Source organism: Canis aureus, chromosome 9 (genome assembly GCF_053574225.1).
Source record: "Canis aureus isolate CA01 chromosome 9, VMU_Caureus_v.1.0, whole genome shotgun sequence".
In the NCBI taxonomy this organism is placed as follows: Eukaryota; Metazoa; Chordata; class Mammalia; order Carnivora; family Canidae; genus Canis; species Canis aureus.
In genome coordinates, this window is record NC_135619.1 from 53,149,369 (window position 1) to 53,157,521 (window position 8,153).

Here is an 8,153-nt window from a genome sequence, read left to right on the forward strand (position 1 = left end):
TCCTTTTGCTTTATCTAGCAGGAGATGCAAACCAGCTTGGGAGAGGGACACAGGGCCTTCCCCCACTGGCAGGAGAGCATGGATTGGGCAGCCTCACACTTCAGAGTTGCTCCCTAGACTTGGTTCTGGGTTCAGAGAGTAGAGGGTAGAGCCAACTAGAAAGCAAACCAGGGACCAGGCAGGTGGGAACAGTGAGAATGGAGGCTTTGGAGGGCAGGAGACCCTACTTCATGCTCCTGCTGCTAACTAGCTGTGTGGCATTGGGCGAATCACTACCCCTCTCTGGACCTGAGAGTCCACATCTCTAAAATGGAGGTTGATCTCAGGTTCCTTCACGGCTCACACACCGTCCTAGGTGCTACTAGACATGGATCATGGTTGGGGTATGCTATCGGTTACCACCAAAGCCTGAGACAGTGGTGGAGGCTCCACCAGTACCACACCCCCACCCCAGCCCTGCCTCCAGCTCTCCCTGGAGAAACCAGCAGACAAGGGGCAGGTGGACAGAAAAGGTCTGGGTGCTGGAGATAGGACTTAGAAAAAGTCCAAAGGATGAGGGGGCACCAGAGAGCTTCTTTTATTCCAGCTCCAAGGTATCCAGCCCTGAGGTAGAGATGGAATGTTGGGTTCTCTGCTCAGCTCTGGCGTGGATCTGTAGGTGAAGGCAGGAGTCATTTCTGCTTTTTAGGGCCTGTGACTCGTGGAGAGAAGGGGTTTGATAAGCATCTCTGGACTTCTTGATTCATGATGGGGTTATCCGAGCATGAGGTGGGGCCCCTTGCAAAGCAGACATGCCCATTTCTGTCCAGACACAGTCCAGGCGGGCAGTGGGCGGCTATGGTCTGTCCTTACATGGGGCTGAAGGGGCCCAGCCACTGGGTGACTCACTCTCTTACCCAGCCAGCTGAAACCCGGGCTCCACCCTTCCCTTCTCCTGCTACCCACAAAAGCCCCTTAACATAGCATGCTTGTCACACTGAGACCAAGGTAGAGAAAGGCATTTCCAAAGGTTGGTGGATGGCAACTGGGAAATAAATGGAAGGCCATGTGATCACTTAATTATCCAGCTTTGGAGCCACCTACCTCTGGGCTTCCTGCTTGTGTGATGTGATTAACCCCTTGAAGTTTATTTTATTCTTGCAGTATTCTTACAGCTGAAAGCAGCCTACAGATATGAACCTGGTGGCCCTCCTGGGATGTTAGGCTTAGCTCTGTCTGTGAGGAGCGGGGTCTGGGGCCATCAGAGGAAGTCTGATCAGAACAGATCTGATAACCTGATGATGGTGGCGGCGTGGGACTAGAGGTCTGGTACAGGGTGTATTTGTAAGGGGAACACGGAGGGAAGAAACTCAAGAAACTGGGGCTCAATTCTAGCTGTCAGGAGCTGAAGACCAGCAGAGTGAAGAACTGACTCCTCCATCTAGAGCAGCGTTCTTCGATGGTGGGTTGAGACCCATTAATGGGTCATGAAATCAATTTAGTGGATTGCACCCAGAATTTTCTAAAAAAGAGATAGAATAGGGATGCCTGGGTGGCTCAGTGGTTGAGCATCTACTTTCAGCTCAGGGAGGATCCCTGCTTCTCCCTCTGCCTCTCTCTGTGTCTCTCACGAATAAATAAATAATAAAATCTTAAAAAGAATAATAGAATGGGAAAGCATCAGCACAGGCTACATATATAAAAAGGAATGTCTAGTTGCATAAAACTTTTGTGTCGGGATATACATATATATATGTAAATGCTCATCAGAGTAATGGATTGAGATGAGAAATGCATTTCTTGTAGGTCATGGTTTTTTTATTTCATTTTTTTAAAGATTTTATTTATTTATTCATGAGAGACACACACACACAGAGAGAGAGAGAGAGAGAGAGAGATGCATAGACACAGGCAGAGGGAGAAGCAGGCTCCACGCAGGGAGCCCGACATGGGACTCGATCCCAGGTCTCCAGGATCACACTCTGGGTTGCAGGTGGCACTAAACCACTGCGCCACCGGGGCTGCCCAGGTCATGGTTTTAAACATTGAAAACCACTGCCTTTGGGGCACCTAAGTGGAGCAGTCGATTGAGCATGTGACTCTTGGTTTCTGCTCAGGTCATAATCTCAGGGTTGTGGGATCGAGCTCCAAGTTGAGCTCAGCGCCGCGTGAGTCTGCTTGGGATTCTCTCTCCTTCTGCCCTTCCCTGTATCTCTCTCTCTCTCAAATAAATAAATAAATCTTTAGGGATGCCTGGGTGGCTCAGCAGTTTAGCACAGCCTTCGGCCCGGGGCTTGATCCTGAAGACCCAGGGTCGAGTCTCACGTCAGGCTCCGTGCATGGAGCCTGCTTCTCCCTCTGCCTGTGTCTCTGCCTCTCTCTGTGTGTCTCTCATGAATAAATAAATATTTTTTTTAAAAAAGAACGTAAAGACTGCTAACTCTGGGAAACGAACTAGGGGTGGTAGAAGGGGAGGAGGGCGGGGGGTGGGAGTGAATGGGTGACGGGCACTGGGGGTTATTCTGTATGCTAGTAAATTGAACACCAATAAAAAATAAATTAAAAATTAAAAAATTAAAAAAAAAAAAGATCTTTGGATGCAAGGGTCACTTGCTGAGGCTTCCAAGTGGCAAGTGCCCCCATGTCCCCAGTTTCTGTTGTAAGGACAGGTGGAGACTCAGAGGTCAGCCTGGGAGATCAAAAAGGTAGGTTTGGTCTTTGGTAAGTCCTCCTCAGATGCCTTCCCCTCCCAGTTTCACTATTTGGTAGAATTGGTAGAATTTTGAATGTAGTGGGGAGGAACAGAGAAAAAACTAGAAAGCTCAACTTCTGCTACCAGGCCTGGAAGCCCCACGGTGGTGGCCCGAGCTGGTGGTTAGCCCCTGTTTGTCATTTTGCAAATCTGGTCTACCCACCTCCGGTGAAAACTCCCAGCCTCACCCCAGGGGGCAATGACTAATTACAAAACCCAGGTTCTGTCTTCGCAGTCTGCTCATCTCCCCGCCCACAGCGCCCCCTCCCATCCCGACCCCGCGCCAGCCCAGCCTGACTCCCTCGCCGGACTGGGTTCAGTGAACTCTTGGCCTGGCCCCTCCTCCCCAGGCTGGGCCCTCTGGGGCTCCCTCCTCTCCAGTCAGCTTCACTTTCACTTTTCAGCCACTCTCACTTCTCTGTCAGCTCCTTACCCTGGAGCTCAGCGCCCTGGCCTGTCCTCAAGGTGAGGGCCATTGCCGAAGCCCTGGGCGGCACCCCATTAGTCAGGTCTTGACTCAGCGGTAGTCAACAGATATTTATGCAATGTATTCTCTTCCAGGCTTCAAGTTGCAGCGATAACAACACGCGCGAGGGCCCTGCACACATGGTTCTAGAAGCCTGAGTGATACCGAAGTGCAATCAAGCAATTAAAAACAGTAGACCAACCCTCTGCGGCCAGATGCATGTGCTAGAGAGGCGCATAGCGAGGGACAGCCTGGCAGCTGGGGAGGGCTCCCTGGGCGAGGACAGAAGCCTCTACTGAGGCCTGAAGGCTGACCTGGGGTTGGCTGTTCACCAGAAGGAAGGGAAGAGCCTTCTCAGGCCTGTGAGTGGTGCCCTGTTGGGGGAGGCTGGCTGGAGCCCACCGCGGTGGGGGGAGGGGGGATTGGCCCAAGGAGCTGGGGTCTCGAAGGTAGAAGGAACCAACTCTAAAAAGACCTTAACAACCTGCTAAGCCCTTTGGACTCTGTCCTGCGGTGATGGGGTGCCATGGAAGGGTCTGAAGCCAGAGCAACATAATGCACAGAATGAGAGGCAGCTGGTGGCTCAGTCGATAGAACATCTGCTTTCAGGCAGATGGTGATCCCAGGATCCAGGGATCAAGCCCCACATCAGGCTTTGCTCAGTAGGAAGCCTGCTTCTCCCTCTCCCTCTGCATGTTGCTCCCCCTGCTTGTGCTTTCTTGCTCTCTCTCTCTCTCAAGTAAATAAATAATATTTTTAAAAGATTTTATTTATTTATTCATGAGAGACACACAGAGAGAGAGAGAGAGGCAGAGACACAGGCAGAGGGAGAAGCAGGCTCCATGCAGGGAGCCTGACGTGGGACTCGATCCGGGTCTCCAGGATCACACGCTGGGCTGAAGGCAGTGCTAAACCGCTGAGCCACCAGGGCTGCCCAAATAAAATCTTAAAAAAAAAAAAAAAAAAGCAAAAACAAAAAACCTCACAGAACAGAGTTGAAGGTCAAGACCAGGCCCAGAGAGGTCAGTCAGTGGTATCTCTGCATGAGCGGTGGCTCTCTGTTCCCTGCAGGAGGAAGACTTTGGAGGTATGCGAGGTGCAGGACAGAGAAGACGAGGTCCTTCTGAGACAGGTTGAATGCCAGGTGTCTGTGGGGTGCTAGGCCACTGCTCACAGTACTCTGGGCCCCTGACCAGGGGCTGGGTGGAGTTCTAGATGAGTGGCCTCCTACACCCAGAGCTAATAGAAGGTGAGGTGAGCTGTACAGTAGGAAGACAGGGCGTCCTGCAGTAGGAAGCCCCTGGCAGAGAAGGAGCAGAAAAGAAGCTACAAGAAAGGGAACCCAATGCTTCAAGGAGCGTGTGGTCAATGGGGTGGCTGCCAGGTGTGGCGAGACCAGAAGAGCTTCCAAGAGACAGAGCAAAAGGAGGACATTTGTGAGCCATGGCAGGAGTAGTCTTGGTGGTAGCCAAGGGACAGTGACAAAGAACAGTCTGGCTTTGAGGCTGGGGGGGTAAGAAGCAAAGAGAAGAGCCACCTGAGGCCAGGCCAGCTCAAAACAGTCCTCGAGGCCCCAAATAGCCTCTTCCCTTTTCAGCCTAGTATTATTTACATGTCTTTACATTTTTTAAAAGATCATTTCTTTTGGCCAACAGACATATGAAGAGATGTTCAACATCACTCATCCTCAGGGAACGCAAATCAAAACTGTAATAAGCCATCACCTCGGGATCCCTGGGTGGCTCAGCAGTTTAGCGCCTGCCTTCGGCCCAGGGTGTGATCCTGGAGGCCTGGGATCGAGTCCAGCTTTGGGCTCCCTGCAGGGAGCCCGCTTCTCCCTCTGCCTGTGTCTCTGCCTCTCTCTGTGTGTCTCTCATGAATGAATAAATAAAATCTTAAAAAAAAAAGTGGTATACACATACACACACAATGGAATATTACTCAACCATAAAAAAGAATAAAATCTTGACATTTGCCACAACATGGATGGAGCTAGAGAGTTTTATGCTAAGCACAATAAGTCAGAGAAAGACAAATACCATATGATTTTACTCGTATGTGAGGTTTAAGAAACAGTAAAGAAAAAAAAAAAGAGAGAAAGACAAACCAGAAACAGACTCTAACGCTAAGAACAAACTGATAGTTACTAGGGGGAGGTGGGGAGGAGATGGGTGACATAAGGGCTGGGGATTAAAGAGTATGCATATGATGAAAAAAATAAAATAAAATGATTTTTAAAAACAAAATTTACAGGAGAGAGAGAAAGAGATTATTTCTTCTTTTGTGCCCAAACCTGCTGCCCTATAAATCAATTCTACTTACTGTTATGCTGCTCCTCCTGGAGGCAACACACAATATGACCAGTGCCCCCACTCCCCTTCAAGAGCCAGTCCAGGTGTGCCCTGCCTCCTCCTCTCCCCCAGTCTCCTCTCCCCAGATTAAAGCTCCCATTTCTTTCCATTCTTTCCCCTCTCTTCACGGGCCCATTTCTCCCTCAGTGGCTCTCCTCTGACCACAATCCAGTTTGTTGGCTTCTAGAGACATGTCAAGATCTGAATCCTGACCACCTGCGTGTGTTCTGCTGACATGCAGGGTGAGAACATTACCTTCCTCTTTCTAGATGCCGTTTCTGCCAAAGCAAGCTGCCTCTCCCATAGCCACACTGCCCTTAATCATGGAACTAACTCTCAAACTGGAAGAGAAGTGAGATTCTTAACATCTTAATTTTTTTTTTATTCATGAGAGACACAGAGACAGAGAGGCAGAGACATAGGCAGAGGGAGGAGCAGGCTCCCTGCAGGGAGGCCAAAGCAGGACTCGATCCCAGGACCCCAGGATCATGACCGGAGCCAAAGGCAGATGTTCAACCACTGAGCCACCCAGGTGGCCTTTAACACCTTAATTTTTAAAAAATCCTAATTTTGCAGAATAAGAACCTGAGGACAGCCAAGGCCACAGGGTTAGTTAGTGACCTGCAGAGGAACAGGCACAGCCCCAGGCCCCTGCGGTGGGCGCGGCCAGCAGGGCCCACGTAAGCTCACAGCCAGACTGTGCTGGCTGCAGCGGTGGCAAAGTGCATGGGAAAGCAAAAAGCAAGAGTCCGAGGGCTGCCAGTGGGAGCATATACTGCTAGAAGCATTTTGGAGGGTATCCAAGAGAATTCCATCCTACAAAAATATAGGGCTCTTTGCAGATCAATGTTTGAGGATGCTGTACCAGAGACAACTAATTATCCCATACTAGATGTTTCTCTGCCTCTTCTTGTAGCAGTAGAACCCCTACTTCTCGTGGGGGCGCACACCTACCACTGTAGAGATTATATTTCCCAGACTCTCTCAAGCCAGGTGTGGCCACGTGGCCAAGTTCTGGCTGGTGGGTGTGAGCAAAGGTGATGTGCAACTTCTGGGGTATATACACTTAGAGGTAAGGGGCCTTCTGTCCCGTCCCCCGCCACCACCTTCCAATGGTGGGATCTGGACCTAGACGAGATGGTGCTGAGTCTCTTTGACCACGTAGACAAAGACAGAAGACAGAAGGGATCTGCACCCCTGACAGAGCAGAGGCACCCTGGCAACCCAGTACTGCTTACACCCCTACGGACAACCTGAGAGATCTCTTCTATCTTGTTTAAGCACCTGTTACTGTGGTCCTTTTTTTTTTTTTTTTTAAGATTTTATTTATTTATTCAGGAAAGACACACATAGAGAGGCAGAGACATGGGCAAAGGGAGAATCAGGCTCCATGCAGGGAGCCCAATGTGGGACTCGATCCTGGGACTCTAGGATCACACCCTGAGCTGAAGGCAGACACTCAACTGCTGAGCCACCCAGCTGCCCCGTGGGTCCTTATTAAAGCAACCGAACTGTTTATCCTAGCTAGCCCAGGTAGCACATTGTTTATAGGTTGTTTTATTTTTATTTTGTTTGTTTGTTGTTCTTAGTTTATTAATCTTCTCATGAAATATCTGCCCAATCACCACAAAGTCACTGTACAATCTTTATCCTTCTGTTGTCCAATGTCCAGCTCCCTTGTCGCCAGTGCCAACAGTGACTTTTGCAACCCTACCCTTGACTTTCTTTATTCTGTTCTTGCATTCCTTTCGCTGATTCCTTGAGGTCTTTTTCTTCTCATGCAGGCCATGTCTTGCAAGTCTATGTTTGGGTTCATTTTTCTTTGCATAATCCAAGGAATCATAAATCGTGCCAAAGCCAGTTGTCTTGCACCACCAAAATGGGTTCTGTATCCAAATACAAAAATGACATCTGGTGTGGTCTTGTACATTTTGGCTAGTTTTTCCCTAATTCCTGTCTTAGGTACTATTGCCTTTCCAGAGTGAAGAACATCAATGAGCGTTTGTTTCTGCTGCAGTAGACGGTTGGTCATGGACTTCCTGATCTGGAGAGTTACTGTGTCGTTCATGATGGCAGCCAGGCTTCAAGCAGCCAGGGAGAAATAGCTATTTTTCTTTTTTAAAGATTTTATTTTTGAGTAATCTCTACATCCAACGTGAGGCTCGAACTTATAACCCTGAGATCAAGAATCGCATGCTCCACTGACTGAGCCAGCCAGGAGTCCCCAGGTTGTTCTGTTTTTAATGGAAACACCACAATATCCATCAAGAACAGAATGAGAAAAGAAGCCATGCTGGCTGTGTACTCTTGAGTACGTGAAGTTATTACAAAAAGAGTGAAATAGATGTGTTATGTACACTGACTTGGAACAATGTCCCTGATATAATATTAAAATGAAAAAGGCAAGTGACAGGACAGTGAAGAAGATACTGGTTTGCTGGGTTTCCTGGAACCAGTCATTTCCTTCCTCCCCTGTAGAGGCTACAGAGAACACGTTCGCCCTTGCCTTAGACAGAGTGGTGCTGTGAGGGAGGAGGCCCCAAACCATGGCAGCCTTTTTGTGCCAGGTGGGAAGATCCTAGAGCTGGTAAAGGGGGGAGAGGAG

General features: G+C 49.3%; 1 long non-coding RNA gene and 1 pseudogene across 1 annotated transcript; one reads left to right on the forward strand and one right to left on the reverse strand.

Moving 5' to 3' along the window:
• The first annotated feature begins 3,070 nt into the window (after nucleotides 1–3,070).
• Nucleotides 3,071–5,333, forward strand: LOC144320153 (uncharacterized). The gene is made up of 3 exons (XR_013385719.1): nucleotides 3,071–3,196; nucleotides 3,293–3,559; nucleotides 4,853–5,333. It is a non-coding gene; the product is annotated as an uncharacterized LOC144320153 (long non-coding RNA).
• A 1,861-nt stretch (nucleotides 5,334–7,194) lies between these two features.
• On the reverse strand, nucleotides 7,195–7,616 carry LOC144319939 (small ribosomal subunit protein eS24 pseudogene; annotated as a pseudogene).
• Nucleotides 7,617–8,153: the final 537 nt, after the last annotated feature.